Here is an 18832-nt window from a genome sequence, read left to right on the forward strand (position 1 = left end):
AAAATGAAAAACTTGAGTTTTTAAAAAACACAACCACCTCTTCAAAAATTTTATCAAACCAAACCTAAGAAGAGCTGATTAGCCTTGTTTTGTTTGTTCTGTTTGGGGTATTCATATTAACCCCCTTTTCTAAAAAAAAATTAATAATATGATTAAGTAGGTCTAATAATATATATTTTGAGTATTTGTAACTAAAAAATTGTTATTATTATAATTTTATGTAAAAGTTAATTATATATAACCGTTATTTTTTAATTTAATTGAGTAATAATAAATATTAAATTTAATTGACTAACATGATAAAAATTTTTGTTTTTTTATGTGAATTTTATTATTTTTATATTGCAATCAAGTTGTATTAATCTAGTAGTTAGATCACTAATTTACTTAAACCAATGTCGAGAGTTTGAATTTCGTCTTATATAAATAAAAAAAAATTAATATGCTATAAACTCAATTTTTATATAAATAGATAAATAAATGTATGTTCAAAATTATCACTTACACAAAATTACTTACATGAAAAAACTAAAAAAAAAAAAGTAACATACTATAAACTCAAACTTTTAGATAAATGAATTATTAAATCTTTCAATATTTGTCTGTCCTAAATTATTAACTCTTTCGTTAGTTATCCTTGCCTACAAAAAGAAATAAATTTAACTATTTCAGTAATTAATACGCAAAACTAAAATTTGAAAGAAAAACTAAAAAGACAAAAGAGTAGACACCTCTTTCTTCCAATCAATCCGTACAGTTATAATTATTAGACCAAGTACTTGAACGACAAGGGCACATATAATTCCAAGCCAAAGTCCTGCAGAATATTTATTCTTATTATATAAAAATTGATATTTAAATTTTTTATATTATATTTAAATTATATTTTTTAATAATTTTATATTAGTAATTTTACTTACCTAAAAATTAACTAATTATCTTTTAAGAAAAAATTAAAAAAAATCTTAACTACAATTATTTAATTAAAACATAAAATATTAATAAAATATAATAAATATATATTAAAAATATTATAATAATAATTATAAAAATTTTTAGTTACAAATATTAAAATTTGACAACTTAAACATATTAATAGTCTTACTACTATATTATTTAATCTTTTTATGCATACTATAAGACTATGCTACTCTTTCTTTCTTAATCTCTCGTACTAATTAGTAAAAATTTCTTCAAATAAATTTAAATTTGTCGTATTTTCTTACTAAATACATTTAAATATATTATGATTATAAAATTAATTTATAATTTTATATTTATATTTTAAATATTTTATTCTCGTTTATTTTTTTAAACCCAAATAAGTTTAAATTTGACACATTTTTTTAATAGGTATATTCAAATCTATCATAATTATAAAACTAATTTATACTTTTGGTATTTTTATTCTCATTTATTTTTAAAATATTTTTTAATTGTTTACAACTCAAAAAATACCATATGAAAAGACAAATTATGACAACTAAAATAAATATAAAAATAAAAGCAACAAATGAAGATATAATTTTGCATAACTCTAATATAAAAAGTCTATGTCTTTTTTTAAAAATAGATATTCAAATTTTTTAAATAATAAATTATATTTTAATTTATATTATATTTTAATTGAATAATTATAAAAAATTATATACAAATTATTAAATAAATATTCTTTAAAATATTTTTAATATAAAATAATTTAAATTTAACATTAATTTATATATTATTTAATTAATTTTTAAATAATATAATACTTATTAAAACACACTATATAATATAATTAATTTACCTTTTTGTATATCGGACATATCTCAATCTAAAATAATTAAGACCGTTCACAAATAAAAACAATAGATTTCAATTTGGCATTTACATACCTTTACTTCAAGATGTAAGGCGAAAGCTAACACAATAGCTAACGAAACTCCAACTACATAATATGACCCTAAGTTAATAAAAGTACTCATTTTTTGCCAACTGCATCCTCTGACAATTCCTGAAATAACACCCTGCAGCTCGTCCAACAAGGAGTTGAACACAAGGTTAGTCGATTAAATAGAAACAGTTGGCAATGAATTAGTAATCGCTTCTAGTTTCCATGCCATGAAGGAGAGTAATCGGATTTGGTGTTGAAATATTTTCATAACTAATACCGAACAAAATATTGGATGGTTCAGTTCGGATTACATTTATTTGATATTTTTTAATAAATTCAAATTATAAAGAAAAAGAAGAGGAGAAAAATCTGATTAGTGAAACCGTAAAAAGAGTGTTAACAGATATAAAAGAAACTGACTACTAAACCAATGCCAGTGACAGAAGAAAAGGAGGTGGCCATGGAAACGCCAGAGAGAGCCAACTCACTGACATGATCCACAAACATTATGGAAATAAGCTCAATGGCGAAATTAAGAAGATTCACCATAATTAAAGGTACTGCCAGACATATTTGCTTTCTCACTTCTTTAACCACTGATCTTAACTTATTTTTCTTGGATACATTAGGCTCAACAGAGACACGGGTATTAGTCTTGTATTCTCCCACCATGGACTAATTTATATATTCTTACATAGGTTGTGGAATTAAGAAGTTTATAAAGAAGAACAAGTTAGTCTCAGATGATAGAGCTTATGAAGAGTGTGTTGTAACACAGTAGATTAGATTTATATTTAGTTGAGTTTTATGGAGGCATAAAAAATGGTGGCTAAGGATGACATTAGATTAATCCCCTGTTTAAAATAATTTAACGTACCTGGTTTCACTCCTTAACAGGACAGTGACTTACGTACCTTGTTCTTGATGTCTGATGGATGATTAGTCGAGTGAAAAGAGTCGTTTCACTCCTTCGGTAGCTTCATGCTATGCTCGAAGAAGGGAAGTGAGAATCCTCAAACTAACCAAATAGTCCGATCGAACCCAAGTCCTTTGTTTGGTAAGAAGTTGTTACTGAATATCTGTCCTTACTTAAGAAACAAGTATGGAAGGTTCTCTCATCGCCCGAGATGTACTAAAGGGATAGGATAAACCAACCAAAACGGAAGAAGGGAATTAGCCACTCTTTGAAGAAAGATGGAAGGTTCTCTCTCTTTTTTTTTTTTATCAAAGATAGGATTGAGATTCAAATTAAATTAAAATTATATATACATATGGTGTTTTAAAATTTGAATTTCATTTGGATTTTTTTTATTATTGTTAAATAAAAAATTTTTTGTAATTATTAAATTTTATAATATTTAAAAAATTTTATTCCTTTGACCCAATTATATTTGTAGAAATATTTTTATTTAGTATTTTGTTGAATTTTTTGTACGGAATTTAAAGTTCAAGAATTTTATGTGTTTTAGTGCCTATGAAAGTATAAATATCAATAATAGTCTATTTTAAATATAATATTGAAATGAAATCACAATATTTAGATTAAAATTGCATAATAAAAAAGAAAATTAGTTTTTAAGAATACTAATAAAGTGAAAGAGTTATGACAAATAAAATTAAAAAAAAAAAGATAAATAGAGAAAGTAAAGCATTATTATTATTGACAAATTTTCTCTTACTAATTTGATTTCAATTATTTTTACACTGATAATTACAAAAAAAAACGAATTAAGAAGCACATTAGCATATATTTAAACATGATACATTAATTTTCAGTCTCAGTAATTTTGATTTTACGTAATTTTTTTAAATAAATAAACAACCCAAAATGAAATAATTGACAATTCAATTATTTTAAGAAAGCATTAATTAAATTTTATTAATTAAATATTTAACTATTAAGTATAAAAACGGTTATTAAATTCAGAATCTTAAAAAATTTCAATATCAAAATTAAGAAATTTTTGTATTAAAATTAAAATATTTTATCCTCACCATTAAGAAATTTTATTAAGCATGGCTTTCTGAACGTGTACGCCTAACATGCCATGCTGTCCTGCTCCATACGATTGACCATAAAAGGTATCCAAGCCACTTGCCATTCTCATCTGTCATTATATGAAACCAACAAAGAGTTGAACACAATGTTAGTCGATTCGATAGAAACAGTTGGCAATGAATTAGTAATCGCTTCTAGTTTCCATGCTATGGAGGGGAGTAATCGGATTTGGTGTTGAAATATTTTCATAACTAACACCGAACAAAATATTGGGATGGTTCAGTTCGGATTATATTTATTTGATATTTTTTAATAAATTCAAATTATAAAAGAAAAGAAGTGGAGAAAAATCCGATTAGTGAAACCGTAAAAAGAGTGTTAAGAGATATAAAAGGAACTGACCACTAAACCAATGCCAGTGACAGAAGAAAAGGAGTTGCCATGAAAACTCCAGAGAGAGCCAACTCGCTGACATGACCCACAAACATTGTGAAAATAAGCTCAATGGCGAAATTAAGAAGATTCACCATAATTAAAGGTCCTGCCAGGTATATTTGCTTTCTCACTTCTTTAACCACTGATCTTAACTTATTTTGCTTGGATACATTAGGCTCAACAGAGACACCGGTATTATTCTTGTATTCTCCCTCCATGGACTAATTTATATATTCTTACATAAGTTGTGGAATGAAGAAGTTTATAAAGAAGAACAAGTTACTCTCAGATGATAGAACTTATGAAGAGTGTGTTGTAACATAATAGATTAGGTTTATATTTAGTTGAGTTTTATAGAGGCATAAAAAATGGTGGCTAAAGATGACATTAGGTTAATCCCCTGTTAAAATTTTTTTTTTCAAAATCTACTTTTTTTTTTTTTAATCAAAGATAGGATTGAGATTCGAATTAAATTAAAATTATATATACATATTGTGTTTTAAAATTTGAATTTCTTTTGGATGTTTTTTATTATTGTTAAATAAAAAATTTTCTATAATTATTAAATTTTATAATATTTAAAAACTTTTATTCTTTTGACCCAATTATATTTGTAGAAATATTTTTATTTAGTATTTTGTTGTATTTTTTGTGCAGAATTTAAAGTTTGAGAGTTTTATTTGTTTTAGTGCCTATAAAAGTATAAATATCAATAATAGTCTATTTTAAATATAATATTGAAATGAAATCACAATATTTAGATTGAAATTGCATAATAAAAAAAAATTAGTTTTTAAGAATACTAATAAAGTGAAAGAGTTGTGATAAATAAAATTAAAAAAAAATAAATAAAAAAATAAAGCATTACTATTATTGGCAAATTTTCTCTTACTAATTTGATTTCAATTATTTTTATACTGATAATTACAACAAAAAAAAACGAATTAAAAAGAGCGTTAGCATATATTTAAACATAATACATTAATTTTCAGTTTCAGTATTTTTAATTTTATGTAATTTTTTTCAAAGAAATAAACAAACCAAAATGAAATAAATGACAATTTAATTATTTTAAGAAAGAATTAATTAAATTTTATTAATTAAAAATTCAACTATTAAGTATAAAAATAGTCATCAAATTCAGAATCTTAAAAAATTTCAATAACAAAATTAAGAAATTTTTGTATTAAAATTAAAATATTTTAGCGTGACCATTAAGAAATTTTATTAAGCATGGCTTTCTGAACGTGTATGCCTAACATGCCATGCTGTCCTGCTCCATATGATTGGCCACAAAAGGTATACAAGGCACTTGCCATTCCCATCATTATATGAAACCAATAAGGAGTTGAACACAAGGTTAGTCGATTCAATAGAAACAGTTGACAATGAATTAGTAATCGCTTCTAGTTTCCATGCCATGAAGGGGAGTAATCAGATTGGTGTTGAAATATTTTCATAACTAACACCGAATAAAATATAGGATAGTTCGGTTCGGATTATATTTATTTGATATTTTCATAACTGTTTTTATTTTTTATTTTTATCTTTTTTATTTTTCATATAGAAAATATTTAAAAAATACAAATCAAATGAACACTTAATTTCTTATATGAGACAACAACATATTACATATATAACTATTTAAATATATTATTATTTTAAATTTTTAGAATAAATGATTTTGTGATGATATTTTTTTCCTTTTATGCAATGATCTAATTATTCATTTAAATGTGTATTAAATTTTATAATTTATATTATCAATAATAATAACCTTATTACTAATGGTATCGAGATCTATAACATTATTGTTTGTCTGAATAAATCAATTATTTAGAATTTAGAAGCTATTTTTTATTTCATCATATATTTTATTTTAATATAATATTATTTTAAAATCAATTATATTATGTGTATAAAATAGTTATTAAATCAGTTATTAATATAAAATATATATTAAAAAATAAAAATTACACATTAAAAATAAGTTAAACAAAATATATATATATATATATATATATATAATATCTTATTTGATGATTTATTTTTAGTATATACATGTATTTTTGTTTTAAAATATACCAGCTGATACTAATCACCTATTTATTTATATAATTATTGATATAAAAATTTTGTGTTTGATTATCAAGAATAAAAGCTACACGTATACCACACAATGAACTATCACCAGCTACCGTAAATGATTGATTATAATGACTAATATATATCAGTGTAGGATTCAAAAAAATTTAGCTGTGAAGGCAAAAATATAATAAAATTTAGGTATTGATATTTTTTTTTGTTTTTTATGATATCTAACAAGTTAAAGATTAATCTATTCTGAATTTGAGTTTCATTTAAGAGAATTAATAAGTTGCTATACATACAAGATGGAATTCAAACTTTCAACTTTTACTTAAGCAGACAATTAATAAATAATCACTCGGCCAATCAAAATTTGTTTAGATATATTTAAATTTTAAATTAGAATTATTTATACATATCAATAAGAACTAGAAATATACACACAATCACTTATTATAGTATTTAAAATAATCAAAAGATAATTTCACACAGTATAATATTTAAAATAATAAAAAAATAATTTATAATGAATTTCTTTTTATTTTATCATGACTAAATATTATTTTTCTATATATATTTTTAAATTATTATTTTATTTTTTATTATCTCATATTTAATTATAAAATCTACTTATTATAGTCTTTATGGTATAAATAAATTTTTTAACCAAAATAATTACTATAATCAAGACCATTTTAATAATAAATACTAATAGAGTATATTAATATATAGATAACATGTTTTTTTATATCTTAAATATTTTTTAAAAGTCACTAATAATTTAAGTTGTATTTAATTAAAAAATTAAGTTTGAATTTAATTATCAACTAATTAACTAATATAATAAAATTAATTATCATTATTTTTAAGGTTATTTATTTATTTATTTATTTTTATACTAAATCAAATTTATCAATACAATTATTATTAAATGTTGAGTTTAACAAAATATTTTTTTAACGTAAAACACACAAAAAATATTTATATTTTATTTTGGAACAATAATATATATATATATATATATATATATATATATATATATATATATATATATATATATTAGTTTTTTTTTAGATTTTGTAGAGGCAAATGTTTCCTCTTTATTAAATGTAGATCCGTCCCTAATTAATATATAGTTTGGTGTATATAAAGTATTTTCAGTGAAATTCATAATATGTATAAAAAAAATTTTAATAATATTTTTCTTATATTTTCAGATATTAAAGATTTTTTTTAACCAAAAAATTTAATAAGAATTTCACATGGGTAATTAGCGGATTCTCCCTATCAATGTTTTATTACTGTGAAAAAATGTGTATAGATTCTAGAGTTTGAAATAAAATTGTGTTAAATAAAATTTCTGTCATATTTAAAATTTAAGCAACCGATCAAATTATCAAAATTATGAGCATTTAATAGATACTAATTATAGATCAACATAATTAAATAAAGATATATTGAAAGTGATAATGTGTCCATGTTGTCAAATATGTTGTCCATGACATAATTTTTCGAGCAGGACCAGGATACTTGCATTATTATTGGTATTCATAGAAAATTTTGTAATTTATTACTCCTCCTGAATTATAGTGTATATGTACTTTATCTATTAATTTTAGTACCGATATTATTCTCCCTTATTTAATAAGGGTCAATTTTTGCATAGTTTATAATAAAAATAATGTATGTTGATTTTGATCTTGAAAGAATATATACAATTTAATTTGTTTTTTCTTTCTTTTAAAAATTTAATATTTTTAGAGTAAAACACTTATATAAACCAAATCAATACTAATATTACATAAATCACTCAAATAAAAAAATGTTAAATGAATGTCTCAAACTATATTTTTATATAAATCAAATTAAATTAATTCGAATTATACAATATAATAGTAAATCAAAACACTTTAATTTGAATTACATGGAACAATGTTTGAAGTATAAATCGAATTGGTTAAATTCGAATTATACACTATAGTACTAAATCGAATTAGTGTGATTCGAATTAGTATGGAATAGTGTAAATCGAATAAGCTTGATTCGATTTACTACTTGTATCAGATTATTGACATAAATGTCAATAAAGAAGTATCCCATTTGGATGCAAATAAAATATCAAAAAAATTAAAACAAATAATAGAAATCCAACTTGTGTGTTTTAGTTCAAATTTTAGAAAATCTACATTTTTATAAACTTGTGAATTTAAACGAAACATTAAACGATTTCTAAAAATTCATTAAAAATTATCCTTTGACTTATTAGCATATAAAAAATCATTACCGGGACTTTTGATATTGAAAAAGTTAATATAAAGTATAGCCCTCTAAGATAGCATAGGAGTTAAAACTTGAATTTTTTTCGGAGTCAGAAGTAACAAATAGTTATAAATTATAAAATGACCAATTATATTTATACAATATGTAATTTGAGAAATAAATAAAATACAGTATAAATATAATTGGTCAAATTACATATTATATAAATATAGTTGGTCATTTTATAATGTATAACTAGTTGTTACTTTTGACTCTCAAAAAAAAATTCAAGTTTTAACTCCTATGCTATTTTGGAGGGCTATATTTTATATTAAATTTTTTTTAATATCAAAAGTCTCTGTAATAGTTTTTTCTATGCTAATAAGTCAAAGGATAATTTTAATGAATTTTTAGAATTCGTTTAATATTCTGTTTTAAATTCATAAGTTTATAAAAATGTAGATTTTCTGAAATTTGAACTAAAACACAAAAGTTGGATTTCTATTCTTATTTGTTTTGATTTTTTTGATATTTTATTTAAATCTAAATGAGGTACTTTCTTATTGACATTTATATTTTAAAATTAATATAGAATAAATAAATAATTAACTTTAAAGTAGTAAATGTCAATAATCTGATAGAAGTAATAATCGAATCAAGCTGATTCGATTTACACTATTTCATACTAATTCGAATAAAACTGATTCGATTTAGTACTATAGTGTATAATTTGAATTTAACCAATTCAATTTACACTTCAAACAATATTACCATGTAATTAGAATCAACGTATTTCGATTTACTACTATATTATATAATTTGAATTAATTTAAATTGATTTATATAAAAGTATAGTTTGAGATATTCATGTAACATTTTTCTATTTAGATAATTTATATAATATTGGTATTGGTTTGGTTTATATATGTGTTTTATCCAAATTTTTATTTAATTTTTGAAAAATATACATGAGAATTAGATTAAATTAAGTGATTAACTTTGTTGTCCAATCCTTAAATATCATATATCACAAAAATGTAAAAGTGATGATTTTTATTTTATACTACAGGTCAGTAAAAGTTAACAGAAAGTTTAACTTTGTTAATATTTAAATATATCTTTAATTAGAGAAAAAATTAAACATTAAATCTTTAAAAAATTAAATTAAATTATGTGTGTTTAAAGACCACTTTAAATATTAATCTCTAAAAATATTAAGAAATCACATATATAATATGTACATATTTTTTAAAAGATATATACGATTCATATAAAACTGAGTTAAAGGTGTAAAGTCTAATTTTTTTTCTTTAAATATGATATTGTTGAGCTAAATTATGAAGAGACATTTAACTTTTAGTACATGAAAATAACAAGCAATTAGCTAATAACTATGTTATGCTAACACGATATGCACAAGGTAAGACCAAAAGAGCCACCGTTTCTACTAAAAAATGATGGAGTATCGCATAGTTGGACTATCAACAATTCATTTGAGAGGAATTGGAATCATTTTGGTACTTACAATGAGGTCCAAAGATTGGTCTTTAGTCGATAGTGTAGAGAAAAAATGTGTAATTACTAATTAGCTACTATTTTTTTGGTACATGTTATTTGGGCTTTGTTATTTGGTTTGGTCCGAATATTTTGTGATCCATAAGATATGATAACAATGTTATATACCAACAAAAACTAATATGGACCTAAAGAAGCAGAAGAAGAAGAAAAAGAATAACAATCATAACAATAAATTACCGAAAAAAAAAAACAATCATAACAATAATAACCATCCTTGTGAAGGAGACACCTCCAACGGGTCTCCAATTTTTGTCAAAATTTTTTAAAACTAGTTCAAAATGACCTCCCAATTACTCCTCTTCTCATCCACCCATATTTTTACTCAATTATATACCCAATGAAAAATATATCCAAATTATATATCCTATGAAAAATTAGTAGTGCACATAGAGTCGAATGAAATCGGATTCGTCTTGATCCAACTCGACTCTAAATAATGACTAGATTTATTTTTAAAATTCTTATCCAATTTTAGACCCAGTGAAATCACACTACCGAATCTGAATCAAGTGAAGTTTGAATCGTAATAAATTTTATGTCAAAAATTATAATGCACTTATTTATAAAGAAAAAAAAAACATACTTGTATATCGAGAAACTGATATCCACATTTGAACTTGAATTTTTTCATAAATTCTAATTTTATTCTTCTTTGATTTATTTCCTAATTCAACAAATATGATTAAAAACAGAATAATAAGCTTATAAATAATATAACATAATATTAGAATTAATTTAAAGTTCTCCTACGATGCACATGGGTCGGATGAAACTGAATTCGCTTTGATCCGGATCCGACCCTAAATAATAACTTATTCTATTTTTTAAATTCTTACCCGATCCGAAACCGGGTGAAATCACACCAAATTAATTCTAAAATATTTGGATCCAAATTTTCATTCAACTTCTACATATTTCAAAAATAGAGAAGATATAAATATCGCTCGCACAACAATTTTTTAGGTTTGAATTTCTTATTTTATTGCATGTGTTTATCGAAAAATAAAATTTTTAAATTAAAAAATAAAAAAAATCACTAAAGTTATTTAAAACCATTAAAAGTTTTTTAACATGAGTAAATTTGTTGTTATCAAATTAAAATATATCATTCATTTGACTTATATCTATTTAAATTTTAAATTAAAAAATTTTATATTTACAATAATTTGATTCATTTTAGATTATTTCAAAAAATAATTACATTCACTCTAAACTTTAAATCTAAATCACTAAACCATAAATTTTAAACTATAAATCGTAAATCGTAAATTCTTACGCACAAACCTTAACTTTAAATACTAAACCTTTTTATAATCACCAACCTTCTACCCTAAATCCTAAACCATACACCTTAAACACTAAACCCTCACCATAAATTATAAAACCTAACTAATAAATCTTAAACCCTCAAATTTAAACCCTAATCAATAACCCTAACACAACTAATTACTAAACCCCCTACAACTAATATTCACCGCCTAAATCGTATATCATAAATCGTAAATCCTAAAACCTAAAGCCTAAAACCTAAAACGTAAATCCTTATGTATCGATTTTTCCCCTAAACTACAAAAAACTACTCATTTATTTAACTAAAAACTTTTACGTTATTATACTTTCATTCTTGCATTTTAAATAAATCTAAAACATTCACAAATCCCTTTTTATAACTTTCCAGCTTATTCATTTCCAACATTGAAGGCACTACATCATTCTAAAATACAATACTACAATTTTATTATTTTAGAGCCAACTTAAACAAGTATAAGGAGTTCGAATCCAACTTTGTGTATGTAGCAATCCATTGGCCAGTAACAAACCCTTAAATATAGATTAGTACTGCGACGTATTAGTTTTTGACCTATTGGAGTGGAAAATACCGTGAGAAATCATCAAAAGATTAACATTGTCATATTATATTCGGTACTAATAAATATAACTTACATTACTTTTATACTAAAATATCTATTTGGGTGTAAACCAAAACACTAAATACATTTTTTTTTAATATCACACAATACTTTTTTTTTTGGTAAACCACTAAACATATTTATTCTGTTTTTTTCTCAATTCTAATTTTTTGCCGAGAGTCAAATCTTGTTGATTAACAAAATTTTAGAACTCATTCCAGCCTTCAAAAACAAATAATTCAGTATTTTCTTTCACTTTGAATAACTCAACAAATAGCCTACCGTTACAAAAAATGGTTACTCCATCATTTTTGAAACGGCCAACTTTTTACTTATCATCATTAACGCATAATTATCCTCCTCTACTTAATATCTATTTTTTGTTATTTCTGCCAAGTATTTTTAAGAAATATAATTGGTGTTATTAAGCATGAATTAGGATCTATATGAGTAGTTTCATAATCTATTTCGCATGAATAAGTAGTTGTTGAAGTTTTCTTTGTTAGTAGAGAGTGGTCAGGGTAGAGTCTTGAGTTTAAAGAAGCATTTTAGCAAGTTATGAGTCAAAATATATGTTGCTTATTTCAGGTGTATTGAGTATGTAATATATAATTGGCAAATGCAAGTGTATCAATCTTGGAATGTGATGAGATGATCGTTAATTATTTTTCAACGGACATATAACATACCTGATTGGATGGAAATGAGTTTTCAAGTGATATAATGCTTTTTTTTTTTTAAGCTCACCCAAACAAATCCTATCTCAATAGCTGAAAAATATACCATCTTCGAAACTCATATATTGCTACAAACCTTAGATACCTTCCTTCTTCTTTTTGTTGTTTGAAATTTTGTTTTACAATGTTTTAAAGGAAGAATAAAGATTATTCAAATGAATAACTTAAATTAGAATCACCACTAATAAGTACTTTTGAATGTAGTCCTCATGCATTGACATTCTATAACTATCCTCAGTGTTAAAAGCTTATATTAATTCTCTTTTATTTATAACTAAGATTTAAGGTACCACAATTTCATTTTCAACACTTGAAACTACCGTCTTATACAATAACATGAATAATTGCTGCGAAACTTCATTTGTTGTTTGAGATGTGAGAGAGAACAAATTATAAAAGTTCAATTTATTTTATTTTTTATTAAAAAATTTTAAAACGAAAAATATAATTATAAAAAATTAATAAGAATAATAAAATAAATAAAAAATAGGTTGTATCTCTTATTATTATTTCTATGTCTTTCATGTCATAATGAATACACAATATCTTTGTCTATGTCTCATCTGTCAAACACAATTTTGTGTCTCTATATCCCTATTTTAATGTCATGTCTTGTAGAGGTCTTCTGATCAGTGCCGTACTCAGATCCTTGGACTATGAATCCCTCTACAATTTCCTAATCATCCATGATATTTTTCCTGTTCATACTGGCTGATGAAGCTGAGTTTTGTTCTATTGCTCCACCTATTCTATTTGTGTATACTTGTTTATGTTCTCAAGGACCACACATGGTTTTTGCCATTTGTCCTCATCTTTACAACATTATCCAGCCTCCAAGTTCTATTTGTTTTCCTTTTTTAATGTTATTTAAAGCCTTTGTTGGCAACCTTAAATCACATAACTTCGTAAAATTCTAAAATAAACTCTATGTACTTATCTTCACCGTTTATGTTTGTCACCAATGACCCATAATATGGTATCTATTTCAACTATAGACACATTCAGTCCCTGTTAATATAAATATATCTCTAAATCTAACTACAACTTCCATTCAATCCCTAATTTTTCTGTATTTTTTTCTATTTATTTGCTTCATATGTTTGTTTTATTTCTTTGTTGAACTTTATTTTAGCTAACCAAAGCATAACTAACATGAAAGTTATGTGTTTTTTTAAAAAAAATTCTAATTTGATTTGTAGCAAAATGTTTCAATTTTATGGAATGTCTCTACATGGGAAGCTGCATTCAATAGTACTTAGTTAAGATGATCCTAATGTAAGTTATGCATGGGCATGACAATTTTAGAATGAGCATACATGGGATGCCAGCATTAATAGTAGTTAGTTGTAGTGATTCTATTGTAGATTAAACAGGGCAATAATCATTTTTAAGTTTTTAGAACAATACAAAACTAAAGAGTTGAATAACAATACGATGGCAGCTTAACTATTACGAATGCATATGTGTGGCTTGTGATTAGACATATGCCCGAAAACGGGTTTAGAGGAAGAACGACTTAGCCATAGCAGCTAACAGTTTTTAGGTGATCTGGAGAGAAAGAAATTTAAAGGTCTTCGAAGGCAAAAAAAAACTCCTCTGATATAATGCTCTCTCAGCCATTGGAACTCCATTCTCAAACACAAGTCGACAAATTTTTATGAATGTTCACTTTCTTTCTCGTTCTTCTTTCCGTTCACTTTTTTTCTTTAAGTTTTTTCAATTAATGCTATAACTCTATAAGGGCACAGTAAAAAATTCCTTTCTCTATTTTTGTTGTCCAAATATGAATCGAATTCAACATTATATTTATTTCTGAAGTTGAAATGAATAAATGTCTAACTAAAAAAAAAATCTAAAGTAATTTCTTTTGTATTTGATCTTACATTGTATTATATTTTTTTTTTTGGTGAACAACCAAAAGAAAAAAATAAAAGAGCAGAAAAGAAAAAGAAAAGAAATCAGGTTCTTAATAGTAAGAGAGGACAAACCACTTCTGGTGGTTGATGCCAAAGGTGAACTTGTCGAACCACTTGTACGTTGTTACTGTAAACATGGCCCCAAACATTGCGTATAATTATCATCAGTGTTGCAACCAGGATACCCTCAATAATGGCTGCTACTACCACTACATGCACTGCTAAACGTGCAGACCAAGGATTACCAGCTCCAAGTTCGTTAGATACACGAGTACTGTAACACAAACAAACAATTGTGCAATTACAATTGTTACTTTGATCTCAACATTTGTTGTCACAGAATTCTAAATATTCATAAGCACGTAGCAGTAATTAAGTTACCTTATAGCTCCACTTAATCCAAACGGGATCATCCAAATAGTTAATGATGTATTCACACTGTAATTTCCAACATTAATTAATATAGGTGCAAATAATAATATCCACAATAACATGTAAAGTGCTGGTAGCTAAGAATTGTGAGAACTACATCAAATGTGGAACTAACCAAATAGAAAATATTGATGTTTGCAACTTTGGATTTGGAAGACGACCAGATAGGAGTACCATCAATTCAAACGACCACAGTTCCAAGCTGCTCAGCACAATGGGAACCAAACAAAAACTCATTAGTAGAGGATCTCGAACAGTATAACGGTGAGAAAAGCAACAGTTAGTAGAAACTTACCAAACCATAACAGCAGAAGGAATAGCAAGTTTCAAAAAAGAAGGAATGTCATGGAATGCCTCCACTGAAAACCCGTCCAAGTTTGTGAACATTTTGGAGAAAACTTAATATATAACGCAAGTATCAACACATTCACCCAATACGATATACAATTTGATATGGCAGCTCATCTACTCCCTAAGTCATATTTTAACACTAACGCCCAACACAAAGCAGCATGCAGTGCAGTAGCTACTCCAGAGCTGAGCATCATTGAAACTCCAATGTTCTGTGTCTGAAGAAATCTAGTCTGACACTGAAGAACACTAGAGGCAAAAAGGTATGGAATGATTAACTGAGCATATCTTCCTACTTCTGTGGAGATTTCGTGATCTTGGCTAAATAAAATCAATATGGATTTTGTGTTTGCCCAAATAATAGAGATGGTACGCATAAGATGATAAGAACAAGCATGGCTTTCTGAACGTGTACGCCTAACATGCCATGCTGTCCTGGTCCATATGATTGGCCACAAAAGGTATCCAAGGCACTTGCCATTCCCATCTGTCATCATATGAAACCAACAAGGCGTTGAACACAAGGTTAGTCGATTCAATAGAAACAGTTGGCAATGAATTAGTAATCGCTTCTAGTTTCCATGCCATGGAGGGGAGTAATCGGGTTTGGTGTTGAAATATTTTCATGACTAACACCGAACAAAATATTGAGATGGTTCAGTTCGGATTATATTTATTTGATATTTTTTAATAAATTCAAATTATAAAAGAAAAGAAGAGGAGAAAATCCGATTAGTGAAACCATAAAAAGAGTGTTAAGAGATATAAAAGGAACTGACCACTAAACCAATGCCAGTGACAGAAGAAAAGGAGGTGGCCATGGAAACGCCAGAAAGAGCCAACTCGCTGACATGACCCACAAACATTACGGAAATAAGCTCAATGACGAAATTAAGAAGGTTCACCATAATTAAAGGTCCTGCCAGTCTTATTTTTAATATATATGGAATGAATTTTAAAATAGTACATATTATTATTTATTAAAACAAAAAATATTTTAAATACATTATATAATTATAAAAGGCATTAAAAATAATTTGAAAAAACCGTTTTGTTTAACAAGAAGAGCAATATATATATATATATATATATATATATATATATATATATATATATATGTGATCTCTTAATATTTTTAGAGATTAATATTTAAAGTTGTCTTTAAACACACATAATTTAACTTAATTTTTTAAAGATTTAATGTTTAATTTTTCTCTAATTAAAGATATATTTAAATATTAACAAAGTTAAACTTTCTGTTGACTTTTACTGACCTGTAGTATAAGATAAAAATCATCACTTTTACATTTTTGTGATATGTGATATTTAAGGATTGGACAAAAAAGTTAATCACTTAATCTAACCTAATTCTCATGTATATTTTTCAAAAATTAAATAAAAATTTGGATAAAACATAACCCGACCACCACCGCTGGCGTTGCTCCACCGCGACGACTCCCTTGAAGGTTAGAGCCATCAGGTACAATGACATCCTCTGCCTTAGTGAGTACATAAACTTTATAACCTCCATCTCAAACTTAGATTAGGAATAGGAAAAAGAAACGAACGGAAAAAGGGAAGAAAAAAAAGGAGAAAGTGCTGTCAACCACTCACATGCGCATCGTTTTTTTTAGTGCTTCTTTTCCCAAACCCAAATTAAATTAATGAACATTTTATTTTTTTTCATTGTTCATTTGCATTTGGTCAGCCCCAACTCAGCTTTAACTTAATTAATAATAATTGAAATTCTGCCAAACAAATTAATTGAATCTTAATATCATGGCTTTGGTTTCATTTCATATTATCACACAAAAAAATCAAGGAACAAGATTAGTAACTAATTGTTGGAGTAAATCAGAGAAATGACATCAGGAAAAATGAAGGAAATTGATAATTTTTTTTTGGTATTAGGGCAATTGATCATTATTTCATTATCATTGTCATTGACAAACACATACACTTATAGAGATAGGAGTGTGGGCAAACAAATAAAAGAAGGCCTTTGTTTCTTTAATTTTTAGGGCTTTAAGAAACTTTGGTCACACCTTTACAAGGAGAGTCTTTCAATAATACTTAAAAAAAAAAAAAAACTAAACAAAACTTTCCAGTAGATGGAAGAAGAGAAAAAAAAAAGAAAGAAAGAAGGCTTCAACCTTAAATCAGCGAACAACTCGCTTCGGGAGGATCAAAGCACGCCAGATCGAGTCTTCAAACTGTTTTGGAAGTGGAGCGGTTCGGAGCGAATTCGCTCCTTCCTTTGGTTAGTCGTCAATGATGCTATTTTAACAAATGTCAATCAGTAGAAGAAGACATTTATCTGCCTCTACTAGCTGCCCACGCTGCAACTACCTCATAGAGGACGTCCTTCCTGTGTTACGTGATTGTCCTTATGCCAAATTAGTATTGTTACGGACCAGAGTCCAACCCCACCGACGGGTCGGTTTCCAACACCCGACCGGGGGCACGCTCGGCTTACACTCCGTACGACCCAGGTCACCAGTCGGGTCGGTATCCTTGGGGCCGCCCCCGAGTCCCCGATCCAAAGTCTGGAACGACCTGTTCCTCCCACGTGGACTAGGACAGCTCATAGAAGCTCCTTGGCCAGTGGGCTAGGTTATCCATGGGCCCGCCCTGCACAGTATATAAGGGGAGAGGACAGCTCTCTCCCCAAGGTACGTCACATCTTACCTAATTTGGCTATCCCCTTGTACGGACACTAACTTGACCGTCGGAGTGCCCTTGTAGGAAGCCACCCCCTCGTCCTCCTCTCCTCCGGCACCATCAACCCACTGAGCACACCTCAAACGCTCGTTCCAGATCAACCCGGGGTTTCTCTCTCTAACCTTTTCATCACCACCCGATCCACCGAGCACTCGAGATCCCACGGTAACGAACATTGGCGCCATCTGTGGGGACCCTGGAGTAGACATGGAGCGACTTCCCACGTCAGAAGAGCTTCGCGAAGGAGGAGGGGCCCGCCTGAGTAGGGCGAGTTTGACGGCTCGTGCGACCGAACACCCGCGGTCCTCTGTTCAGCCTAACCAACAGATCTACACCAAAACCCCCAAAAGGCGTCCCTTCGGGGGGACGGGAGCCGATAACGCCAAGATCATGCAGGAACTCAGACACAGAGTACAAAACCTTGAACGGGAGCTAGCACTGAGGAGCCGATCCCCCGGAGACGTCAGCCACTCCCGCGGCGACGCCAGCCGATCTCGCACCCGCTCCACGTCCCGAAGACATGAGAGCCG

The 18832-nt window shown here is 27.1% G+C and overlaps 1 pseudogene; it reads right to left on the reverse strand.

Moving 5' to 3' along the window:
- Positions 1-707: 707 nt before the first annotated feature.
- Positions 708-18487, reverse strand: LOC148566493 (protein DETOXIFICATION 16-like; annotated as a pseudogene).
- Positions 18488-18832: the final 345 nt, after the last annotated feature.

Source organism: Arachis ipaensis, chromosome B4 (assembly GCF_059453495.1).
Source record: "Arachis ipaensis isolate K30076 ecotype BB chromosome B4, ASM5945349v1, whole genome shotgun sequence".
Classification (NCBI taxonomy): domain Eukaryota; kingdom Viridiplantae; phylum Streptophyta; class Magnoliopsida; order Fabales; family Fabaceae; genus Arachis; species Arachis ipaensis.